This window comes from Ursus americanus, chromosome 9 (assembly GCF_024610735.1).
Source record: "Ursus americanus isolate L20-20 chromosome 9, mUrsAme1.1.p, whole genome shotgun sequence".
NCBI lineage: Eukaryota > Metazoa > Chordata > Mammalia > Carnivora > Ursidae > Ursus > Ursus americanus.
This window is the reverse complement of record NC_142135.1, coordinates 18461837-18488812: the sequence shown is the minus strand read 5'-3', so window position 1 is coordinate 18488812 and position 26976 is coordinate 18461837.

Sequence of the window (26976 nt, the reverse complement as noted above, 5' to 3'; positions counted from 1 at the left end):
GTGCAATGTTTTGGGGGATGCAGAGATTAGTAAAATAAGGAGATGATGTGTATCATTTTGTGTGAAGCTAGAAAGACCCCAGGAAAAAAGCAAATCCAGGATGAAATAATATATTCATGACCTAAGTACCTGATGCCAGCTCTTCTTAAAGTGACATATTAGATCAAAAAGAGTTGGAAAATGTAAATATCAACCCATCAGAGTCAGGTGAAATTATCCATTAAGATCATCAATTTCTATTTTCTCTGATTCTGTATGCAACAAGCAACCTTTTCCATTTTTAGAAGTTTCCCACACAGACTTTCGCATTGGAGAGACTTGCCTCATGGCACCATATGATGGATTTGGCTGGATACAGGCTCACTGTATCCCCCATGCTAGGTCCAGTGCCTGGCTCACAGTGTGTAGTCATTAAGTATTTGTTGAATTGACTATATATTATACATTGTCAATAAATAGTGTTGTATGCCTACTGTGAGTCAGAAATTGGGCTAAGCACTTTTGTATGTTAAAAGTAAAGATTTCTCATAATAAATTAGCAATTTGACACTCTGATTAATTAATCACTGATTTATGGATCGGGTTAAGTGGGTTAAACCCTGAGCATTTCATCCTCTCATCACTGCATATAAATTTAGTTCCTAAATTTGTAAACCCAAGGTCTAGACACATCTCTGTCTTCAGGCACTCTGAAAAGCAATTGTATCAAATTCTCCAATTCTCTCATCATTCATTTATTCAGTAAGCGATTCATTCACTTGTTTCCTCACATTTTCCTTCATTTAATTTTTCTTTCATACTTTTATTAGACAGCAACCCCTTTCACCCAGGATGTGTCAGGAACGAGGCTTGGTACTAAGTGAGGATTACAAAATAGGAAGACAGTCTTGTCCTGAAAGAGCTAATACTCTCTTTAAAGTGACTGCTGGGAGTTACACCCCTTGGCTGTATTTTTGTTTGTTTTCTTAAGGAGCCTCCACGCCCAGCATGGAACCCAACGTGGGGCTTGAACTTAGACTCCCAGATTAAGGCCCCAGCAGAGATCAAGAGTCAGACGCTTAACCAATGGAGCCTCCTAGGTGCCCCAGACCTCTTGGCTGTTTTGTAGGTAACATACACCACTGAGGGCCTCTTGCTCCCCACCAAGCCAGTTTCCAGACCAGGAGAAGCCAATGCAGGAGTCTGGATGCTCCACCCTCGTTGTATCCTTCCCTCTCTCCAAGCCAAATCCCAGGCCTTGGCGTCCAAGACTCACAGTAATGGAAGAGGTTCTGGAACTCATTCAGTTGCAAAGAATTTTAATGAGGAATTCAGGTCAGGAAGTTAATTTTATTTTTTGAACCCTGAAAGGGAAACTGTTCGGGCAGCTATTTTGAGGCAAACTCAATCATCCTCTGTTGTGCTGCTGTGTTTTCAGAAGCTATTTAAGACTATATGTCTCCTTTTGTAATTATGAAGATTTCAGATCAACATTGTGCTGCTCCCCACTCTACAGCTGACCCTGTGGTTGTAGCAGTGAGTGTGTGAGTGCCCCCGCACCCAGGGAGAGATTGGAGCCAGCCCACACTCACAGATTTGCTGTGGTTTTGTAGGAACCCCTAAGTAAAATACCTCTGTATGGAGGCTGTTGTGGACCTAATCCGTGTATCCTAGTTACTTTCAGGGTTGTCAAGACTGAGGTGAAGTCTGATGGAGCCTGTAAAAATCTTAACCAGTTGGCAAAACCTTGATGATTTAAAATTCATACCTTACACCTACACTTAACTAACATTTATTGTTTATTGCATGTACTAGACACTTACATGTACTAGACATAGACGTTAGGGTGATTCATTTTCCAACCAATACACTGAAAAAATAATGTATCAAATAACCCCATTTTTATTCATTTATTCTTTTTAAAGATTTTATTTATTTGAGAGAGAGTGAGAGAGAAAGCATGAGCAGGGGGAGGGGCAGAGGGAAAGGGAGAAGCAGGTTCCTTGCTGAGCAGGGAGCCCAATGTGGAGCTGGATCCCAGGACCCTGGGATCATGACCTGAGCTGAAGCACCCCCCAAATAATCCCATTTTTATAAACGAGAAAATAGAAGTTCAGATAGCTCAAGGAACTGTCCCAAGTTTGCAAAAGCTGTTGCATGCTGTCACCATGCTTAAGTATCATATATACGGTGTCTCCTTTCCTTTGCCAATGAAGACAATGTTTTTCATATTTCCTTGCTTCCTTTTTCAGTGTCCTTCTTCTTTCCCTCTCTGCATCCCTCCATCTTGTCCTCCCTCCATCTTTCTTAACGCACCCTTTCTCTCCGTCACCTCTCTCTACTCTTTTGTTGAATGTCTACTGTGTGTCGATGTCTTAGGGCTTGGAGATGCACAGATAAAGGTACAGCCCTTGGTGAGGAGCAGAGGGGGTAGGCAAGATGAGATACTTGCTAAAATGTAGGTTGTTTGAGTCTGGTGCCTAGCAGAAAGAAATTTGGGGACAAGAAGTAAAAATGCTTAATTGAAACCACTCACAGTTTTAAGGCCACCTGAAAAGTCTACCTTGCATCAGAAAAGGACCAAGGACAGGGGCTTGGGAAACACTGGCCTTCATGAGGGCTTGTGGAAACTGGGAAGCCTCTGAATCAGAGGGGAAATGGCTTCAGAAACAAGCCGCAAACTGGAAGCTGTTTGTGTCGTTGAAAGTGTCATGAAATTCAGCCTGTCTCAGAAATGTGGCTGAACTCCCATGACTGGAGTCATACATATATGTCATCATTAGGAGGAACATACTTCCCATTTATGTTTCCACATGGAGGGTCATCAGTATCCTTTTTTTTTTTCCTGTCTCTTAGACCCACCACTTAGGGATGGAGGGGTGACATTTTATTGGTGGTTATGGAAGAGAATCTGAGCATTGCTTAGCTTTCTTGTCTTTGAGAACTGCCTCCCAGAAAAAAATCACAATTTCTTGTCTCCTTTGGGCCATGATGTATACTTAGCAGCAAAGGCCCTGTCCTGAAGGGAGAAGATCTGAGGTAGACCAGAGCTGCCTGCAGCTGGGTTTGTCCAATTATGGGGTTTAGACTGAGGAAATGCAGTGCAGCGGCATACCTAACATTTCTGCATCAGCTTTATCAGTATGAAATCTAGCATTTTTTCCTTCATTTACCTGATTTTTCTTTCTCTCTCAGTGGATTCTTACCTTAGATCAGAAAGAAGGGTGATAATATTTGGGGCCCCTTCAACTTCAACAATCATAAAAAGTCCCTTCTGATTAATAAGCAACAAAGGCATTTAAAAATATATACAGATATCAGAATGACCAACAACTTATTTATGTTTTGGGTGGAAAGTAAAAATGAGAAGTGTCTAAATATAATTTGGGAAGCCATGTCTTCCTAGCTGGCTACAGAATCCGAAGCTCCCTCTTTCTAACTTTCCCAGATACCATGTTGGTACTTCTCAATGGAGATTTCTACACTGTATGGGAGCTAGGGCTTGAAGGAATGGGATGGCAAGAATCCTCCAAATTTAAAAAATAGTAACTTATTTAACACATTTTTAGATGTTAGGGACTGTTCCAAGGGCTTTACATATATTCATTTATACAGTCTTCACGACAGTCTCACTTTACAGATGAGGAAACTGAAGCATAGGGAGATTAAAGACTCGCCGCAGGTCACAGGGTCTTAGGGAGCGGCACAACTGGACTCAGCCGCAGTTGATCCATCACCCGAGTTCATGCTATTCACCACTACTCCTTTGCTCCCCCTGTGCTGTACTGACTTCACCTACGTCATCATCTCCTTAGGGCAGGACACCATAGCAACACCTCCCCTGAGAAAATGCCATGAAACATGAACTTGAGTGGTCAGAGAGCCCTTGTTTTAGTCCATCTCTAGGTCACTTGATGGTTTAAGACATGTAGCGCCAAGTGGGGCCCAGAGTGGCTGTGATCATACGGTGAGGCAAAGAGGAGCATCCACTCTGTGCCAGGTGGGAGGCCAGGGCCTTTACATGTTCGTGTGGTTTTCCCATGGATGACGCAAACTCATCTAGTTGTAGAAGACAGACTGGAGCATCTGAGAGGGCGGTTCCTCCCCTGGCTTCAGGGACCTGGGGGACTTAAGAAGTCGTGAGAGAGAATGGTTCTGTCACAGTGTGCTGTTGAGTTCTAATTTGGCCATGCTAGATTGGAGGTGTGCTTTGGGAAAGTGGCTGACAATGTGTGTCAGCAAAAGCAGCTGCTAACCTTAGAGTCTGTAACATGGGAACTGATGCAAAAGGTGGGTGGGCAGATGAAGCTTCCTTAGCAGCATGTACCTCCAGGGGAGAGAGACCTCCTGCCTTCACAAAGGTTATTTCTGCACCCATGGCACATGCCCGCTGACCACAGCAGCTGCATTGAGCTGGGCCCCTCCCTGGCTCATGGGGCGGGTGGTTGGAGGCATGTGGCAGCTCAGTGGGATGCTTTGGTAGTGAATTCGCCAAGGAAGCCAGATGGAATTCACCCTGAAACAGTGACAGCTGCAGCCGCGTTGAAATTACCCAGCCACCTGTAACACCGAACAGCTCTTCTCTTTGCAAAACCAGGTTTAAATATTTTGACTGCAGGACGCCTGCGGAGGAGTGGGAACCTGGAAGAGGCAATGACAAGGTGAGGGCTGGAATTAGGCTAATTTATTTTAAATATTCAAATAGCTGGTTTGAAGTTATTTTATAGCCCAAATGGGTGAAGAAGGAAGTCTGCACCTAGGATTGCATTTACTCCTCAGGATATTTACTGAGGCACATATTATTACCTACATTTTATGGATGAAGAAATTGAAGCTGAGAAAGATTAAGTGACTTGCCCAAAGTCATATGGTTGGCAGGGAAGTGGACACCAGTTGGCCTGTAAAATGTGTTTTTACCAGAAGATATAGCATCTCAAGACCAAAGCATGCACATGCTAGTTTAAAGAATACAAGTGCCCATTTTACCAGCATGAGGCATCCACCCCTCTGGGTTATCTGATAACCAGAAGGAGCATGCAGGTTGGCAAGGAGAGCCTTTTATGACTGTGTTTTGTAACAGGCATTATTAGGACAGAGAAGAATGACCTAAAATGTGGGATGGGATTGGTCCAATGCCTAGAACCATTCAGGAGTCATTCCTTTATCCTTATCCTTCTTTTAGATGTACCGGCCAAGTCTAGTCAGGCTATTGTGATAAAGGATTACTTGCATAAAGACAGTAGCTTGCAGGGACAGTGGCTAAGTGTGTTCAGACACTCTTTCCAAGTTTGTTCCAGGGGCTGCCGGAAGCAATGGAATTATACTGGGCATAGTTTCTGAACCTGAAATAGTGACAGTTCTGTAGTCAGTACTCTTTAAATGCCTGCCTCACCATAAACTCCTTTTTTGGGAAAAGAGACTGCATGTAACCACTCACTTTTGTGTTTGCCAACTCAGATTCCTACAAGTCAGGCATGGAAGCGAGTGAGCGAAGCTGGTTGACAGGAGGGAGATCCTGCGGCTATGCTAAGCTGGAGCGCGCAGGGGCCTTTCAGATGAGTCAGTCACTACTGAGTATCCATTGACGGTGGCTAGTATTTTCTGATATTCCAAAAATTTTTAAAGAGAACTGGAAATCTGTGTTTTCACATGAACTCTTATTTTAAAATGTTGATGGAACATTAAGTTAAAAAAAAAAGCGGGGGGCTCCTGGGTGGCTCAGTCGGTTAAGCATCTGCGTTGGGCTCAGGTCATGATCTCAGGGTTCCGAGATCGAGCCCTGTGTCAGGCTCTGTGCTGGGCATGGAGTCTGCTTAGGATTTTCTCTCCCCTTGTCCCTCTGCACCGCTGCCCCCAAATAAAAGAAAAATAAATAAAAAATCAAAATAATTTTAGAAAACCTCTGGAGCCAGTATTGTGCAAATCAAACCAAACATATGGGTGGCTGGTCCCAGCCTCTTTGTTGCAATCTTCACCTTACATACAGGTTTAGTACTTCACCAGCAGCACTGTGCTGCCTTAAGCTGATTGGAGAAGAAATTGGAGTGATGGCAGCCCTCTTTAGGTAATCCCTGGAAACGCAATGGTGGTGGGAGGCTTCCTTTTCAATAAGGATGCCAGCCATATACTAGGAGAGGACTGTTAGGCTCAATCAGGTTCTTGCTCTTGGGGAATTGGAACAGAAGACACAAAATGAGTTAAGTCATAATAATAGGAGAGGAAGAAGCAAAGCCTGAGACTCCCAGAGAAACTTTAATGGCAGAGCATTCAAATTGGACGCCTGCTGAGAGGCTGATCGCACGAATTTGCTGTGTGCAGTAGCTTGCTGGAGCTAATTTTTCTGAATAAATGCCAGGTTTTTCTTAAAATCCCGTTTTATCTTTACAATAAAACCCACTGACTAAGGTAAACCTAATTTGTCTGGGAATCCTGTTATTTCAGAGGTGCTGGTCAAGGCAGGAATCCAGTCTGATACATGCCTTTGTTTGTAGTAGACGTCACCTTCTTCCTCACACTGGTGGACTTAGCCACCATGTGACTCCGCACCTCCTACTGATTGGATAACGGGGATACCCAGGTCAAGTTGAGCCAAACATTTTCTATACTTTGTGAGTTCGAAATCATGTTAGTTCATCTACAATGAATGATGCTCGAAGAGGCGATGCATACTCAGAACTTGAGGCTCTTCTTGTGGGATGGCCGTTTCTAGTAAGAATCTATAACATAGTTTGCAAGACCAGAGGTGGCTTCCGCTTCCGTTTCTAGCCTCATCACTCAGGGATCTCCCTCATACTCTCTCTGCTCCAGGCATTTTGGACTTTCTCGTGAGGCCGTGATCAGTATTGCCTCAGGGCCTTTCCCTGTGCTATTCTTGCTTCTTGATGAGTAATTAGCTCTTTTACAACCTTTCAGATCTCAGGTCAAATGTCTTTTCTTGGGAGAGATCTATTCTTATGCTTTAAATTGTTCAGAGCCCTGCCATTCTCCCCTCCCTAGTCATTATACACTCTTATGACATTACCCATTTTTTTTGTTTCTTCATAACAATTAGTTCACTATGGCCCTTCAATATGGCTTTTCTTCCTGAAGCCTTTTCTTGCCACAAAAGTGGTTAAAAGCATTGCTCTAGAATCATGTTTATTGAACTCATATCCTAGTTTTACTATTTAGTAAGTATGTGGATTTGAGCCTGTCTCAGTTTGATCACCTATGAAATGAGGATCATAATAGTAACCAGAAGACTTCCTATATTCCCACTTGGGGTAACCATTGAGTTTGAGTGGTCCTCCTAACTTCTTATGTGCCCTTAATTTATACTTGCAGAAGACTAATGCTTTTTGCGATAGCAAATTGAATTTAAATTAAAAAATTTTTAAATTAATTTAAATTTAAAATTTTTCCCCTAGTATTTCTTTCTGTTATTTAGGTAACAGAAAGGAGGGGCTGAGCTTATTGTCTCAAGAAAATGATGGCACATCAGAAGGAGAAAGAGAGTCTTTCCTTGATTTTTGTACTTCAAAACTATCGGCATTCCTAGGGCATCTGGGCATGTGTGGAATAGGCTATCTCAGATCTTTTGGGGAGCACACGAATAAGGAAAGAGATATGAACAGCTCTGTTGAGTTTCCTGTAGCTCTGTGTGGCACAGGTACACAGAATGGCCCCAAGTGCTTAGGAAGTTAGCCAGGAGAAAGCCCGTGGTGGAGAATGGAGATGACATACCCCAAAGGTGAGTGAATCAGTGCTTGGAGACCAGGGGAGACCAAAGCAGGGTGACAGTTCCACAGATGCCTGTGCAGTTAACAACCCAGACCTGTTGCCCTCACCCCAACAATGCCTGTGTACTCCATAAACTCCCCCCAAGTTAGAGGTAACCCTTCCAAAGGAGAGGGACCCATCAAAAGCTTAAGATTAACCCTCCAGTAATATGGGAACTAGCAAGAGAAATAAAGTTCAGAAATTAAAGTAAACATATTTCTCACACATATGAACTTGGAGACTAACATTCTTACATATTTTTAAAGAAAATATGTAACAAGGTTGTTTCGGCACCATTTGATAAGGAACATGTCCTTTTTGCTGTCGTTCGCAATAACCACTTCAGAGGTAACCAGACCATATAGCTGCTTGAGCTGGAGCACCCCTTCCTGGATGATCTCGTCAGCAGTGGCAAGGGTGACAGGTGACTGTACCTTATTAACAGTAATGATAACTCTGGCAAGGAAAGCCACTTGGGACCACTTTCCTGGAAGAGTGACTGGGTTTGTGGCAGGCACTTAAGGATTTATGAACTCCTTAGAGATAGGGTAGCCTTGGGCCATGAGGCTTTGAGGAGCAAGGCAGTACATTTAAGTAGATTAAGTTTCATAATATAGAGTTCCGTTGGGTGCTCTGATTAATTTCACATAGGATTTGCTTAGCATTTTTAGGAGAGCACTGTTAGAGATTTGGCACTGTACATGAAGGTTGGGGGACTTGAGGCAAGGCTGTGTGCCCATAAGGTGTATGTTTCAAAACATGACGTTGATTGGTGCAGAGTGTAGAAATTTTAATTTAATCTTTGCTTCATTAATAGATTGACAATGGTGAGATTTCTGGGTGAGGCCAGATGGCAGCTGAATCTTTCAGGTCACATTTCAAGAGGAACACATAAAATTGAAAGCAATCGAGAAAGTAAAACCATGTTGTATGAGAGATGGCTGAGGGATCTGGGAATATTTACCCATAAGAAAGAAGGCATCAGGTGACATGACTGCCAGCTTTAAATATTCAAAAGCCTGTCACTGGGAAGAGGGATTACACTTATTCTGTAAGTCCCCAGGCCAGATCTAGGATCAGCAGCTAGGAATTATAGAAAGGCAACTTTTAATTCACTACACAAAATAGACAACTCAAATAGAGATGTCTGAGGATTCAGTGGGCTGAGTTCATGATCAAACAAGGAAATCAAGACTAGATTGGCAGGAATATTATAGAGATGAGGAGGGGCAGTGTAGTAGTTAAGACTCTGAGGTGGAACTGGGTTCCAGTATTGGCCCAATATAGGACATGTAGAAAAATTGCTTCATTTTTCTGTTTCATTTTAATAATCTTTAAATGGAGGTAATAATGTCTACTGCCCAACTGTTGGCAAGGATTCACTTAAATAATTAACTTTAGTCCTTAGTTATCTAAAGAGGGGATTCATGTGTGTGTGAGCGCGTATGGCATTTCTGGTCCCTCCTAACCCAAAGATCTGATTCCCATGGCTTTGGTAGAGAAAAGTTGAAAGAATGAGTTATTCCTTTGCATTCCTTAGGTACTCCCCAGTGTTTTGAAATGAGCTACAAAGCCTTTGAGTGTGCTCCAGTTTCTTGTGAAATGTGGTTTTCTCCAATCAAAAATTCAGTTTATAACAGGCGGAAGGTATTTGACACTTACTCTAGTCCCACCTGTGGCTGCAAAATGCCCCTCACTTCACTTGCACAGAATGAGGTAGGAGGAAATTTTGCCAAGGAATTGAAAAAGACAGAGAAGGATGAGCAATCAAAACCTGTTCCCTTGCTTAATAGCATGATTTGATTGTGTTTACATATCAGACTTGTGTTTGGGGACCTCTGAGCCTCTGTGCACATTTATCAAATTGCAAACAGCACCACTTATGCACAGCTGGTGATAAAGCACTACCACACAGCTGAATAGCTCTCCCAGTAGAAGATGATTATTTCCCAAGATAAAAGCTGGCTACCTGATGCCATAGCAATTCGTCAATTCAATGACCAAAAAATCAGACAAACCACTCTTTTCGTGTAGTGTAAAATGAACAATTGGTTGATTGACTGGGTTTTGGCTTCAAACACAGCCAAAGTAAACCTAAAACAGCATGAGGTGTTCACGGGAAATTTTCATTATAATGTTAATTGTTTCTGCTAAACTTTCTTTATGGTTTCCAGTTTGCTCCCAAGTTAACTGTGGGGGTCGAAGTTAAGTGGTGACATCATCATCAAGGGTGATGTGTTTGTTTGCTAATGGAAATTGGGTCCTCAGTTCCAATTTGATGGCACTGTGTAGTCTTCAATGATAACTTATATGGGGGGAGGTTTGGTTTGTAGAGGAAGAAACTCTATCCTGACACCAGTATACTGCCAAGGAGGCATCTCAAAATCTAAGAGCAACTGCTGTTTGAGTTTTGTTTTTCTATCCACAAGTAAAGTAGAGTAGAATAACCCTGGGCTTTGAATTCAGAGAGAACTCATTCATTTGCTCATTTATTCGGCATATTTTCATTGTGCTCCTTTTAGGTTAGGCTCTGGGGATTCAGCAACAGACTGACAAGCTACTTGCCCCCACAGACATTACGACGTAGTAAGACAGTGGAGGTGGAGGGGCCAGACAAACATACAAACATTCTGCAAATCCTGGCCTTTGTATTTTCTACTTTCGTGACTTCGGGTAAGTTATTAAGTTACTCAGTAGTGCCTCATACATGGCAGGGGGTTCAGCAAAGGATAGTTTTCTTGCCTTCTCTACTTTCTACCCTATAGGGCCCTAGAAAAAGCATAAACTGTCTACTTCTCAGTTTTGGTTGATGCCTTTCTTGGGGCCACAAAAATGAAGATCCTTGTGATCCTTACAAACTAAAGGTAGATTTGGGATGAATTGGCTTATTGTCTAAAGCTCCTGTGAGGGTCTGTCTTTTAAATCCCAGAGCTAAACAACCTTTTTCCTTTCATTTTGCCTTGCCAAAAAGAAATACTTCCAGATGAACTACTTTAAACCCATAAATGTTATTTTACAAAGCCTATGGCAAATAGCTTGCTTGACTGCAGATTTATTCTACCTTTTACTGAGTTTTCACCAATTAAAGTGTTTTTAAAAAGCTCTGAAGGGCAGTGATCCTTATAGTCACCTTCCAGGAGGTAGAGCTTATTTTGGGGGTGCTGTTAGGATGGCTGTGATTGCCTTCTTAGAGACTGGGATACAGAAGATTTGGTGAATTTTTTGATAGGGAAATAAATACCACTTTTTTAAATTTGCTATTTATTAAGTGTTTTATTTTAATTCCAGTATAGTTAACATACAGTATTATTAGTCTCAGGTGTACAAATTAGTGATTCAACAATTCTATCCATTATTCATTGCTCATCATGATAAGTGTCCTTTTATTTTGAGAGAGAGACCATGGAGGGGAGGGGCAGAGGGAGAGGGAGAGAGAGAGAGAGAATCTTAAGCAGACTCTATGCCCGGCACAGAACCTGACTTGGGACTGGATCTCATGACCCTGAGACCATGACCTGAGCCAAAACAAGAGTCAGATGCTTAACCCACTGAGCCACCCAGGTGACCCATGATAAGTGTACTTTTTAATCCCTATTATTCTTAATAATTATAATTTGATGTGCAAACATAGTTTCTAATGGATAAAAAATATAGCCTATAATGCTGTTTCTCAAATAAAATCTAGAGTTCCAAACAATTGAATTGAAACAAATATCCATACTACGTATAGTCGATAGGGAAGTTGCAGAAATGAACATGATAGGATATGAATTAAATATTCTCTTCACCATCTCCCACTACACTTCCCTTGATCGAGGTACTTACAATTTATATTTCATCCTTAGTATAGATTTCATGTGAGGTAACAAAATCTTTTCTCCTTGAAAACTGAATAAATCTATATCATATGGCAGAAAAAAATATTTTAAAATATTAATAAGACTCCCACTCTGCCCAGAAGATGCATGTATTGCTCTGGTACCTATCAATCTAGTTCTTTAATTGTGCTAACTGGGGAAAAAAATGCCAAAAGGAAGTCTGGAAAAGCCTGAAAGAGATAAGAGGAATTTTCACTGGAAAAGGCAAAGAGTTATTGGCAGGAGAGGAGAAAAGAAATCCAGAAAGGATGAGGGAACTAGAAGACAGAGAGCCTCTTGAGAGAGATCTTGAGAGCTTGGAGGTGGGTTGGAAAAGGTTTGTGGGTAGCTGCCATACAAGAGATACAGAGAGAGAGCGAATGATGAAGGAAAGAAAGAGGCTTTTAGGAAGTTTGGCTCTGCATTATAAATGTAATTTACTCCTGGCCTTCTAGAAGAGTATAGTAAAGATGTAAATTACATTCCAATTATTGTGGCTGCTGGGTAGATTTTTTTCTTTTTCTTTTTCTTCCTGCATGCATTTCTAAGGAGAATTGGGGCCTTAGCATGGCTTTATAGTTTAACTTTGAATAAAACATTTAAGCCATTCTGGCATCTTTGTGCCTGAGCTCTCCCTGTTTCTCCAGGCATCTTTTCTTTAATGTTGGGAAGAAATAGCTGAAAATCCAAGGGCTTTGAAGTTGGACAATTCTGGGTTTAAATCTTGCTAGCTGTGTCTCCTCGGGCAAGTCCTGTCACCTGTATAAGCTTTGGTTTCCTCGTCTAATCATATGTGGTTATGACAACCTACCCTGTAGGACTATTATGATCACTGAAATAAAGGGGCATCTAGTGAAGATCTTGAAAGGACTGGTCTTCATTCGTCTGAGTCCCTCTAGGAAACAGATGGCCCATTCAAATTAGGAAAATTTGAGGAAAGTGTAATAGGAAAATATATTTTTTAAATGTATACATGACGTGTAAGAAAATCACAAAAGATAATGCAATGCTCTGGGGCTACCACCTTCAGGCCTGAAGGTCTGAGTAGACAGTGTTTCCTGGGACCTGGAGACAATTGGAAGCTGTGTAGAAGGAGCTATCAGAGAGGTGCTGAGACCTATGGAGAGATGCAGCCTGCCCTTAGCAACCATGACAGTGGTGGTGGTGATGGTGGGGAGGATGGGAAATGAGTAGTGCAGCTTCCCTCCCTCCCTTCTTTTCTCCCTCCACTTTCTCCAGGGCCCTCTATTGGCCAAACCCAACTGGAAGCCATTTGGTTAGAGAGTCCACTAAGGTCACAGGAGGTAAGCTGTGGAGCAGAGTGCAGAAGGATGGGGAGTGGATCTGGGGGTTTATTGAACATATCCATCGTGCTCAGTAAGTTGTTATTTTCTTTCTCCTTTTTTCCTTCCCAAGAGCATGGACAAGAGGGTATCTTTCTCCTGAAAGTATAAGCATACTGTAGCGGTTCTATTAGTCTCTGAAAAACTGCTTATACAGTCAATAACAGTGAGTTCTATAGATTGTGCACATCACAGACATAGCTCTGGAGTTCAAATGAGCACATATCAATCTTTGTTTAAAGGACAACAGGAAAGTCACAGCTAGTCTAGTGGCTGACTCTCCATGAGAGTGAGTGATGCAGAGAACTTGCTATGTTGGTCAGAAATAAACAGGAGCTCTTGTTTCAACAGTGGCTTTTCAAGTTTGCCTCTTGGCATGAAGCTGACTCTGGCAGAGGGTATCGTATAAATAAAGCACATGCCCAAGCATGTAGTTGTTGAATACATTTTCACCCTCTAGCCCATCACCCACAGCTAGCTGATAAAGATGATGGCAGGGCATCTTTTCATAGAATGTACTATAGACCACATGGATCTTTTCAAAATTTGTAAATGAGTTCAAGACTACTTTTGGAAAAGAATGCTTTATTGTCAGTGGTGGTGCAGATCTTTGATTCACTCCTCTTGTAAAGCTTCTGACCTTTGGATAAATAACTCTTCTCCTAAAAAAAAATAATAAATAACAGTTCTTTTCCTTTGCCTGCCATAGTGGACTGAATGGTGACCTTCCCAAAAGAAATATCCATGCCCTAATCCCCAGAACCTCTGAATGTTACCTTATTTGGAAAAAGGGTCTTCACAGATGTGATTAAGTTAAGGAATTTGAGATGAGGAGATCATCCTGGAATTTCTGGGTGGGCCCTAAATCCAATGCCAAGTGTTCTTATAAGAGACCGACAGAGGACAGACACAAGGAGAAGTCTGTATGAAAGTGGAGGCAGATATTGGTGTGATGTGACTGCAAGCCAAGGAAGCCAGCAACCATTGGAAGCTGAAAGAGGCATGGAACAGATTTTCCCTTAGAGCCTTTGTAGGAAATATGACCCTGGTTGTAGACTTCTGCCCTCCAGAACTGTGAGAGAATAAATTTCTGTTGTTGCAAGGCACCAAGTCTGTGGTATTTGTTATGGTAGCCCTGGAAATTCATACAGCTTCTATGAAGTCATCTATGCTGGCACCTTGACTACTAAGCAGATTGGGTGTTAGCTGCCTCAAGACTTAGAAAAATTGTGCAAAGAGCAAACATCTTAGAATGCATTTTTCTGAAGTTTATGAGAAGTCGTCTCAAATCCTGGGCAATCTAATTTATACTTTAAGCACTTGCAATGGAACATCATAAGTTGAAAGAGAGGCAGAAATAAGAACACTGGAGGGGAGAATCATGTGTCCTGTAGTTTAGTATTGGTTTTACTCTTCACTGGCTATTTGACCTTGAAAAAATCATTTCAGCACTCCAAACCCACTTTTTTTTTAATCTCGAAAATATTTGTCCACGTACTTTACAGAGTTGGCAAGAAGATTAAATTATACAAGGTGCTTTGAAATGGTAAAGTGCTATCCATTAAACTGGAAAATGTTATACATTTCATTATTTATAATATAAAAACAATATATATATATTGTTGAGTTAAATTAGGTCCCACTAACCCAGAATTTGCAGATTTGGAAAAGGGATACATAAGAGTGATAGAATCAGGGTTTTAATTCTGTCTGCATCATGAGGTAACCTTGGACAAAGTATTGAAACTTTTAGGGATGCAGTTTTCATAATTTTTAAATGAAGGAGTTGAATTAGATTATCTGTACAGTTGCTCACATTTCTCTGATTCTGTGAAATTTTAAGAAAATTACGATTATCAGGTTGCTTCTCTCCCTTGGTGAGCTTGTTCCTTCTCATAGATTAAATGTTTGCTGAATTCTGTTAATCCTGAGCTTGTCCACTGAGCTTCAGACTTATATAACCAAGTATCTGGGTGTCACACAGCCTACTAGTTGAGATTCTCTGAACATAGAAGAAAGACAAAGCAAAACTTACACTAAAAAAAAAAAAAAGAAAGAAAGAAAGAAAGAAAAAAAAGAAAGAAAAATTTAAAGAAAGGAATAGAAGAAAAAAGAGAATTTATTGGTTCACTTAATTGAAGTCTTTAAGTAGAGGTAGTTTTAGCTACAACTAGACTTATGGCTCAAATAATGTTGTCTAGATTTGCTTTCTTCCAGTTCTCAATTCTGGTTTGTACAGGGTTGGCTCCAGTATGTGACTTCACGACTTCTCATGGTGCAATAGTGCTGTTGTAATATCTTTTAATTGCATGTATCAAGGGAAAGCAGAAAATCTTTTCCCGGGATGCCAGAGTCCCATTGCATCCCATTGGCTGTGATTGGCTGAAGTGTTCATTTCTGAACCAAAGGCCATGACCAGAAAGAATTCAATGTGCTGACTGGTTTAAGTCTGGATCACGTGACTCATGACTAAGCCAAGGATATAGCCCTGGTATGCTGGAGCCAGTTGATTACAACACTTCAGTAATTATCTGAGCTGGTTGTTAAACTGTGGTGGCATTAAATTGAAAGAGGTGAGAGTATTCACACCACAACTTAGGGCTTTATTTGTTTATTTATTTTGGAGAGCTGGTTTATCAGCACACCACTGGGTACAGCCCTGTTTATGCAGGGTAGGTGAATGTAGGATCACCCTCAAAAAAAGAGATTGTTATCAAAATAAGGCAAGAATAAATGTTGTAATGCCAAAACAAAACAAAACAACAACTATTCACCAAACTTGGAAGTTCAAACTCAAAATTTCCCTCCAGTGTTGAACTTACTCTTGTTCCTCAATCCGCTTTATCTCATGGATTTTCTGTCTTGATTGGCAGCCATCACTCCACTCAGACATTCAAGTCTAATATGGGACATCTAATTTTTTAATTCCTTTCTTTTTTCTCATAACACAATTTGCCTCCTTACTATTTTTCAAACCCATCTTTTCCTCTGTTGTCACAACCCAGTACCCTGACTTAGACTTGTTTGATCCCTCCCTGGGCTATTTCAAGATTCTCCCTATTTGTCTGCCTGCCTTCAGTCTTGTCTTTCTCAAACCTATGCAGCATATCATCACCAGGGTGATCCATGTAAACTACATCTGACCAGATCATTACTTCTTCCTAAATCACTTTCTCTTGCATCATGGACAAGGTTTATGGTGGTTTTAAAATTCCCTCCCCTCGAGTATGGGCTCAATGAATAGGATATAACAGAAGGGATGATGTGTGCCCTCCGTGACGAGGTCATAAGAATATTATGGCTTCCTCCTTGCTGTCTTTCTTGGATCACCCACTCCGGGGGAGGCCAGTTGCCATTCTGTGAGTACAGCCAAGCAGCACTCCAGAAGGGTCCACACAGCAAACAACTGAAGCCTCCTGCTAACAACCATCTTGGAAGCAGATTCTCCAACCCCAGTGAAGAATTTAAATGACTATAGTCCAGGCTGATGTCTTCACTGGAACCTCATGAGAGTTGCTCAAGCAGAACGACCTAACTCACTCCCCAATTACTAATCCACTGAAACTGTGAAAAAGTGATCGATGGTTATTTTAACCTGCTAAATTCTGAGTACAGTGATAGATAATTTGGTCTCAGCCTAACACTTTTTTTCCCCCTCCCATCGTGGAATTTGCCACTTTTAAAAAACTATGGGTCTGTCTTCTTCATTAAAGTCTGACCTTCCAGAGGGCAGGTAATGTAACTCCTCAGTATACTGCTATATCCCTATGTGGTAGATTGTATTTCACAAAGATGGCTGCCACAATGTCTCCTATTTCAGGTTCTCTTCTAGAAATCTTGTCACTTACCCAGATTCTAGGTATCCTCCCTTTGAACCTGGATGGGACTTTGTGACTGTCTCAAACAATAGAGTAGAGCTGGAGGGATGGTATGTTACTTCCAAAGATAAATCATAAAAATGCCCTGCCCTTCTGCTGCTCTCTCTTCAGATCTTGCTCTTGGGAGTCCAGCCACTATTCTGTGAGGGAACCTAAGCAGTCATAGAAATGCCCACCAGGAGAGGAAGGAAGGGCCCCAGCTCAGAGCTGGAGCTGAGCTCCTAGACAGCAGCCAATACTAACTAGCCATGTGAGTGAACCATTTTGGAAATGGATGTTCCAGCCCTTAGTTGAGTCTCCCAAGCCAATGTCCCATGGATCAGAGATGGGCTGTCCCTGCTGAGCCATGCTCAAATTGTAGATTTGTGAAGAATATACATGATTGTGATTGCTGTAAGCCATTAAGTTTTGGGTAATCTGATATATGGCCATATATAACCAGATTTCTAGTACAGTATTTTTGATGCCATATGCATTTTACAGGTATTTGTAAACTGGCTGGTGATCCTAATTTCCCTATAGAGCTTCTTTCTGGGCACATTAATACACCTGTTTAAATAAATCTTGAACTCATCTGTTTTAAGACTTGGATTTAAGTTGTTCCTTCTGCCATGAATTGCCTCCCTACATTCCTTATACATTTACCTGCTCAAGTCTTATGCTTCTGAAAAAAAATGCAGTGAATTTTCCTTCCTTCATTCCTCCCTTCTGTCCTTTTAATAAATATGCTATGAACTTCTACTATAAGCCCAGGATATCATAATAGAACAGTACAGACAAAATCCCTAATCTTCTTGGAGCTTTCTATTCTAGTAGGTATCCAGTCAATACATAAATACATAATTTAAAAATTACAGAGTTGATTAGTGCCTTAACGGAATTAACCAGTGTCCATTAATAGAGAATAATAGTGAGGGTAGGAGGGGCCGTGATGGGGTCCTATTTTAGATGGAGTGTTTAGGGAAAGCTCTCTGAGGAGGTGATATTTGAGATCTGGACAGCAAGAAGGAACCAGTCAGGAGGGAAAGACAATGGCATTTTGGGCAGAGAAAACAGCAAATACAAAGTCTTGAGGTGGGATAGAAAGACTTTCAATCAGATAAAATAAAGGAGGCATTTATGGCTGCAGAATAATGAGTAGGAAGAAGTGACTCAATGAAGTGGGAAAGATACGCAGGCTCCAGGTCATGCATACCTAGAACTGTGGTAAGGAATTTAGATTTAATTCTAAATACAACTGATAAATATCGAAGGACTTTAATGTAGGGGAGCACCATGATCTGGCTGGTATTTTAAGGTTACTCTTGCTTCAGTGCAGGGAACAGATGATAGGTTGGCAGAAAGAGGGGCAGGGAGATCAGTAGAGAAACCACATACAAGGTGATGGTACCTTGAATTTGGGTGGTAGCAGTAGATATATAGAAAAAAATGCAGGTTCTGGAATAAAATTTGTAATTATAACTTGGCAGGACTTGCTGGTGACTTACATATGGGGGCCAAAGGGCAAAAGGAATTTCTGACTTTGGTAAGCGTGCTTTATTGTATAGCAGTGGGGATTCACAGAACGTTTAGCAGGAGAGTGTGTGCTCCAATTTCTTTCTGCTAGAAGCCTCTCCAAAAGCCTCCTGATAGAATTAAGCTCTTCCTCCTCTCTGTTTTCATGGCCTGATAGCTTTGACTCTTACAGGGAAATGACATAAGGTGTGGGTAAAACGCATAAAGAATTTGGGGGTTGAATTGATGTGAATTGATCTGGGTCCCAGCCCTACTTTATGTGAAATAGATGACTTGGACCAGTCCACTCAACTGTGTGGCCTCAACTTTTTCAAAGTAGATGACATCAGTATTACAGGTTTGTTGGGTTAATTAAATGAAACATTGGAAGATACACTTTAGGAAGGATAAGGAGAAAATCTAGCTTTAGATTCAGGGGAGTGACACTTAATAATTAATTATATCTAGTATTTATGGAGCACTTTCCATGTGCCAGACACATTCCAGGTCTTTCACTCTTTCTAACAACCTTGTGACTTAGTTACCTTTTTATCCTCCTTTACAAGTGGATAAACACAGGCACAGAATGCTCAAAAATATACCCAAGGTCATAATAAAACACTTAACTTTTATAGAATTTTTTTTCTATATTTATTTCTCCCCATATGGCTCTCAGGCAGTAGGGACTGTGTGTGTCTTGCTCACAAACATCTTCCCATCCCCATCACACTGAAGAAGACAAATTCACATATGCTGAATGAGTGAACCTTCAGGCATTGACTCACATGTCAACGTTTGTGTCTTGACAAGATGGAGATGGGAGTTATGAAGTATTGGCTTTATTTGAGTGGGACCACACACCTGAGCTCAGAGTGTCCTAAGCCAGGCTAATTTGGGAAGTTGGTCAGCTTCAAAATGAGATCAGACCCACATGGTTAACCACTCCTGCTCGGTCCATGGTGCGATAATATTGTGGCTAATTTGCTTGAGCTGTTTGGTTTCAGAAGCTTAGCAATGGCACAATACAACCTTTATTAACAGGACTACTCAGGGCACAGCATATTCCAACTACTGAGGCGGAAAAGAAAGCTCCTTTGTTTAAACTCTTTTGGAAAATATCTATAAAATGTAGTGGCTGTCTGTTCTGCCTTGGTAAGGACTCTGCAGTGAATATGATTTATGTCTTGAAATTGAAAAGCTGATGATCCTCCTATCTTACAGTGTTTTCGGTCTTTATCCTAAACACGATTATTTTGGGGAGGAGAATGTGGGAGGAAATTGGGCTAAAAGTATTCTGAGACAAGGCCCTGCCTTGAGAAACTCATTTTAAAATAACATGATGGTGTGGACTAATTATCCCTCAGAATTAACTTTTGCTCTTAAAAAAATAGAGTGAGGAAAAAGGAAAAATTAAGGAAAGATTCTGGCCAAAGTCCTAAAGTTTCCTTCAAATCTCAGCTTAATTTCTCCTCTTTAAAGACCGTAAAATAATTTTTAGTTAGAACTGTGCTTGCTCTGTTTGGTGTAGTATGTGTAACTTTTCACTGGTCTGGAAGAAGTGGAGAGCCACTGATGAGAGAAGGGTCAAGAATGGATTGTTCTGTATCCTGCAAAGAGAGTCTTCCGTGGATTTACTCTGGAAGCAAAGTGCCCTGTGATAGAAGGGGACATGATGTGATTTTTAGCAGGCACTGAGAAGGTCCTTTTGCCAAAAATAGACCCACCTGCTTGTGGATGTCTGGCATTCCTTTGACTGGGGACAATGCCAGAAAGGCCAGCTGTTCCCTCAGATACTCTTCCCACAAGCTGGCTGAGACCTGAAATTCCAGCCTTGAACTTAAGGCTAAATTTTCCTCTACAACCTACCCCAAAGCATGTGCTTCCTGCTCCCTCCCCCAACTCTAAAATAAAGGTGTTAGCAGATACTTACACTGCAGCAGAAACCATACAGTTTGTGCAAAGAAGAGGAACTATGGCCATAGGAGAAGCCTGTCTCTCCCTACCCTTACCTAATTCTATAACTTTGGAGAAGTCCTTAACTGCTTATGTAGCTGTTTCTCTTCTATAAAACAAGAGTAAGCCAAACTGACTGGACTCTTGGGAGGGCTAAAAAAGATGAATGTAGAGCACTAATTAGCGAAAGGCTAGAAACAACCCTAATGTCTATCAAAGGGAGATGAGTTAAATAACCTTTGGAGCATTCACACGATGCCATAGTCTGTAGCTGTGGAAAGTAGTAAGGAAGACTTCTACCTACTGACACGGAGGGACAGCTACAAGATTTTGTTAAATAATAAAAACAAAATGCAGCATAGTGTTTACAGTATGCTCCAGTTAAAAAGGAGAAGTAATAAATTCATATTTAGAATTTCAAAAGCAGGAATAAACCAAAAGTTGATAAAAAATGGGGTGGCAGGTACAGAGAAATAGAAGATATGAAGGGGATTGCTTCTTCATAAACCTTATTTTATTTTTTGACTTTGTAATTATGTAAATGTTTTACATTAAAAAAAGTTAAGTCAAAAACACACCAAAACATTAAAAATCCTAAAAATTTTAAATGAACTGAAAAAAACCGCCAACTTATAGCAATTCTGTGGTAGAACCACCTCAAGAATTATTTCAGCTGACTTTAAAACACATATTTGGATTGCACATCCCTAGGGATATATCCTAAGGACAAAAAGAAGTATAAAGACATCTTAGACAGAATTCTTTTGGTTAGTTGTTAGTGGTGATATTTACATTATTATTATTATTTTTTTTTATTAATAATGATTTTTTATTATATTATGTTAGTCACCATACAGTACATCCCCAGTTTTCGATGTAAGGCTCGATGATTCATTAGTTGTGTATAACACCCAGTGCACCATGCAATACGTGCCCTCCTTACTACCCATCACCGGTCTATCCCATTCCCCCACCCCCCCTCCCCTCTGTAGCCCTCAGTTTGTTTCTCATAGTCCATAGTCTCTCATGTTTCATTCCCCCTTCTGATTACCCCCCCTTTCTTTATCCCTTTCTTCCCCTACTGATCATTCTAGTTCTTATGTTCCATAGATGAGAGAAATCATATGATAGTTGTCTTTCTCTGCTTGACTTATTTCACTAAGCATTATCTCCTCCAGTGCCGTCCATGTTGTAGCAAATGTTGAGAACTCATTCTTTCTGATTGCTGAGTAATATTCCATTGTATATATGGACCACAACTTCTTAATCCAGTCATCTGTTGCAGGGCATCTCGGCTCCTTCCACGATTTAGCTATTGTGGACATTGCTGCTATGAACATTGGGGTGCATATGGCCCTTCTCTTCACTACGTCTGTATCTTTGGGGTAAACACCCAGTAGTGCAATGGCTGGATCATAGGGTAGCTCAATTTTTAACTTTTTAAGGGACCTCCACACGGTTTTCCAGAGTGGCTGTACCAACTTGCATTCCCACCAACAATGCAGGAGGGATCCCCTTTCTCCACATCCTCTCCAACAATTGTTGTTTCTTGCCTTGTCTATTTTTGCCATTCTAACTGGCGTAAGGTGGTATCTCAGTGTGGTTTTGATTTGAATTTCCTTGATGGCTAATGATTTTGAACATTTTTTCATGTGTCTGTTAGCCATTTGTATGTCTTCATTGGAAAAGTGTCTGTTCATATCTTCTGCCCATTTTTTGATTTGTTTATTTGTTTCTCGTGTATTGAGTTTGAGAAGTTCTTTGTAGATCTTGGATACCAGTCCTTTATCTGTAGTGTCATTTGCAAATATATTCTCCCATTCCGTGGGCTGCCTCTTAGTTTTTCTGACTGTTTCCTTGGATGTGCAGAAACTTTTAATCTTGATGAAGTCCCATAAATTCATTTTATCTTTTGTTTCTCTTGCCTTTGGGGATGTGTCATGAAAAAGGTTGCTTTGGCCGATGTCGTAGAGGTTGTTGCCTATGTTCTCCTCTAGAATTTTGATGGATTCCTGTCTCACATCGAGGTCTTTCATCCATTTGGAGTTTATTTTTGTGTATGGTGTGAGATAGTGGTCAAGTTTCATTCTTTTGCATGTAGCTGTCCAATTTTCCCAGCACCATTTATTGAAGAGACTGTCTTTTTCCCACCGGATGTTTTTTCCTGCTTTATCAAATATTAGTTGCCCAAAGAGCTGAGGGTCCATTTCTGGGCTCTCTATTCTGTTCCATTGGTCTATGTGTCTGTTTTTGTGCCAGTACCATGCTGTCTTTGTGATCACAGCTTTGTAGTACAGCTCGAAATCCGGCATTGTGATGCCCCCAGCTTTGTTTTTCCTTTTCAACAGTTCCTTGGAGATTCGGGGTCTTTTCTGGTTCCATACAAATTTAAGGACTATTTGTTCCAGTTCTTTGAAAAACGTTCTCGGTATTTTGATCGGGATAGCATTGAAAGTGTAGATTGCTCTGGGTAGCATGGACATTTTAACTATGTTAATTCTTCCGATCCATGAGCATGGAATATCTTTCCATCTTTTTATGTCTTCCTCAATGTCTTTTAAGAGTGATTTATAGTTTCTAGAATAAAGGTCCTTTACGTCTCTGGTTAAGTTAATTCCAAGGTAACGTATGGTTTTTGGTGCTATTGTAAATGGGATGGATTCCCTAATTTCTCTTTCTTCAGTCTCGTTATTCGTGTACAGAAATGCAACTGATTTCTGAGCATTGATTTTGTATCCCGCCACGTTACTGAATTGCTCTATAACTTCTAATAGTTTGGGAGTGGATTCTTTTGGGTTTTCCATATAGAGTATCATGTCGTCTGCGAAGAGAGACATTTTGACTTCTTCTTTGCCGATTTGAATACCTTTGATCCCTTTTTGTTGTCTGATTGCGGTTGCAAGGACTTCTAGTACTATGTTGAATAATAGTGGCGAGAGTGGGCATCCTTGTCGTGTTCCTGATCTTAAGGGAAAGGCTTCCAGCTTTTCCCCATTGAGAATAATATTTGCAGTAGGCTTTTCATAGATGGCTTTTATGAGATTGAGAAATGTACCTTCTATTCCTACATTCTGAAGGGTTTTAATCAGGAAAGGATGCTGTATTGTGTCAAATGCTTTTTCGGCATCGATTGAGAGGATCATATGGTTCTTGAGTCTTTTCTTGTTGATATGATGTATCACGCTGATTGATTTGCGAATATTGAACCACGCTTGCATCCCAGGTATGAATCCCACTTGATCGTGGTGGATAATCCTTTTAATGAACTGTTGGATTCTATTAGCAAGTATCTTGTTGAGGATTTTGGCGTCCATATTCATTAGGGAAATCGGTCTGTAATTCTCCTTTTTGAGGGGGTCTTTGCCTGGTTTGGGGATCAAGGTAATATTGGCCTCATAGAATGAGTTTGGTAGCTTTCCTTCTGTTTCTATTTTTTGAAATAGCTTTAGGAGAATAGGTATTATTTCTTCTTTGAATGTTTGGTAGAATTCCCCAGGAAAACCGTCCGGGCCTGGAGTTTTGTTATTTGGAAGGTTGTTTATCACTGACTCAATTTCTTCATAATTAATTGGCCTGTTTAAGAAATCAATTTCTTCCTTTTTCAATCTTGGTAGTTTATACGTTTCCAGGAAGGATTCCATCTCTTCCAGATTGCTTAGTTTATTGGCATATAGCTGTTGATAAAAATTTCTAATAATCCTTCCAATTTCAATGGTGTTCGTCATGACCTCTCCTTTTTCATTCATAATTTTAATAATCTGGGTCCTTTCTCTTTTCTTTTGGATAAGTCTTGCCAGTGGTCTGTCAATTTTATTGATTCTCTCCAAGAACCAGCTTCTAGTCCTGTTGATCTGCTCTACTGTACTTCTGGTTTCTGCTTGATTGATTTCAGCTTTAATTTTGGTCAACTGCTTCCTTGTGCGTGGATTAGGCCTGTCCCTCTGTTGCTGTTCCAGCTTCTTGAGGTGAGAATATAAAAACTGCATTTTAGATTTTTCTATTCTTTTGAGTGAGGCTTGGATGGCTATGTATTTCCCCCTTAGGACTGCCTTTGCAGTATCCCATAGGTTTTGGACTGTTGTATTTTCATTCTCATTGGTCTCCATAAATTGTTTAATTTGATTTTTGATTTCCTGGTTTATCGAGTCATTCCTGAGCAGGATGGTTCTTAGTCTCCAAGTGTTTGAGTTTCTTCCAAATTTTTCCTTGTGGTTGAGTTCCAATTTCAGAGCGTTGTGGTCTGAGAATATGCAGGGGATAATTTCAATCTTTTGGTATCGGCTGAGACCTGTTTTGTGTCCCAGAACATGGTCTATTCTTGAAAATGTTCCATGGGCATTAGAATAGAATGAGTATTCTTTGGTTCTGGGGTGTAGTGTTCTATATATATCTAAGAGGTCCAACTCGTCGAGTATGGCATTCAAAGCCTTTGATTCTTTGCTTAGTTTTTGCCAGGGTGTTCTGTCTATTTCTGAGAGTGGAGTGTTGAGGTCCCCTACTATTAATGTATTTTTATCTATATGTCTCTTTATTCTGGTTAAGAGTTGGCTTGTGTATCTTGCTGCTCCCCTGTTGGGGGCATATATATTTATAATTGTCATATCCACTTGTTGAATACTTCCTTTAAGAATAATATAGTGCCCTTCTGCATCTCTAACTATAGTCTGTAGTTTAAAATCCAATTTATCTGATATGAGAATTGCTACCCCAGCTTTCTTTTGAGGTCCATTTGCGTGAAAGATGGTACTCCATCCCCTTACTCTCAGTCTGAATGCATCTTTGGGTTCGAAATGAGTCTCTTGTAGACAGCAAATGGATGGGTCATTTCTTTTTATCCAATCTGCAACCCTGTGGCGTTTGAAACCAGAATTTAAACCATTAATGTTCAGGCTGAGTACTGAGAGATATGCTTTTAATTCTGCCATGTTGTCAGTAAAGTCTTTGTTTGTATTGGCTGTGACTTTCTGTTTTGTATCACTCTTGGGGCCTTTTTACTTTTATAGAACCCCCCGTAATACCTCCTGTAGGGCTGGTTTCGTGGTTACGAAATTGGCTAGTGACTGTCGATTCTGAAATGTCTTTATTTCTCCATCAATTCTGAATGACAGCCTTGCTGGATAAAGGATCCTTGGCTGCATGTTTTTCTCTGAAAGAGCTTTAAAAATGCTCCCCCAACCCTTTCTCTCATTCCAGGTCTGTGTAGACAGGTCTGATGTAATTCTGATGCCTTTGCCTTGGTACGTGAGAAATTTCTTTGCCCTGGCCGCTTTCGATACTGTTTCCTTGGATCTCATATTTGCGAAATGCACTATGACGTGACGTGGTGTAGGTCTGTCATGGTTGAGCTTGGGAGGGGTCCTCTCTGCCTCTTGGACACGAATTTTTGTTTCCCTTGCTAGATTAGGGAAGTTTTCAGCTACAATTTGTTCAAATATCTCTTCTAGACCTCTGTTTTTCTCCACCCCCTCGGGGATGCCGATGATTCTAACCTTGGATCGTTTCGTTGAGTCAGTAATCTCTCGTAGCCAACATTCGTGGGCGTGGATTTTTTTAAGACCATCTTCTATTTTTATTTTTTCCTCTATTAACCCATCCTCCAATTCACTAACCCTTTCCTCCGCTTCCGTGACCCTGGCCGTCAGATCCTCTAGTTTTGCCTGCATTTGGCTCATAGAATTTTTAATTTCTGTCAAATTCGCTCTCATTTCCGCCCTTAGGGATTGTATATTCTCAGTAATATTTTCCTGAATACTTTTTTCAAGTCTACTCATTATCTTGACCATTGTTACTCTGAATTCCATTTCTGATAATTTGGTTACATCCATATCCGTTACTTCTGTGGCAGAGGCCACTGACTCACTGTCTTTTCTTTGCTGGGGGGGGGCTTCTCCTTCTTGTCATTCTGATGAAGAGAGGTTGCGGGGTTTCCAGAGCCCAAAATTATTGACTGGGTCCCAGGCCGTGCCCCTTGTTTTATAAGGATCTTAGAGATGTGGGCTTCTTCTTTAAAGATTTTATTTATTTACTTATCTGAGAGAGGGAGACAGACAGTCAGCAAGAACGAAACAGAAGCAGGGGAGTGAGAGAGGAAGAAGCAGGCTCCCAGCGGAGGAGCCTGATGAGGGACTCCTTTCCGGAACGCCGGGATCACGCCCTAAGCCGGAGACAGGAGCTCAATGACTGCGCCACCCAGGCGCCTCCGGTTGTGGGCTTCTTGATTTTTCAGCCTGCCTTCTGTGTTCTGGGGGAGGGGCCTGCCGCGCCGATACTCCGGCAACCCTGTTTGGTTAGAGTCTCCGTGTCCCCTGCGAGGGAGGATGGGGATGGGCACTCTCTGAGCCGGTATTTCCAGGCTTTTGTTCTCTGGCGGCTTTCCCTGGCGGCCGGCTATGCCTCTTCTGAGGGTCAGAGCAGCAGAGGCTGCATTGTCGCAGAACAGAGGGATTGCGGCCCGTTCTCCACTGATGTTCTGGCCACTTTAACTCTGTTACTGTTGGTGCTGCTCAACCCTGCGGCGTCCCGGGATGTGCGCACCAACTCGGCAACCCTGCCCTCACTTCCAGGGCCGGCGCGTCTCTGCCCTTTGTGTTTCTAATGCCGCCAGCCACCGGCCGCCCCGTCTCTGTCCTTTGTGTTTCTAATGCCGCCAGCCACCGGCCGCCCCACGCGCTCCCGGGTCTCCCGGTCTCAGTCTATGCCCGGTGAGCACACCGC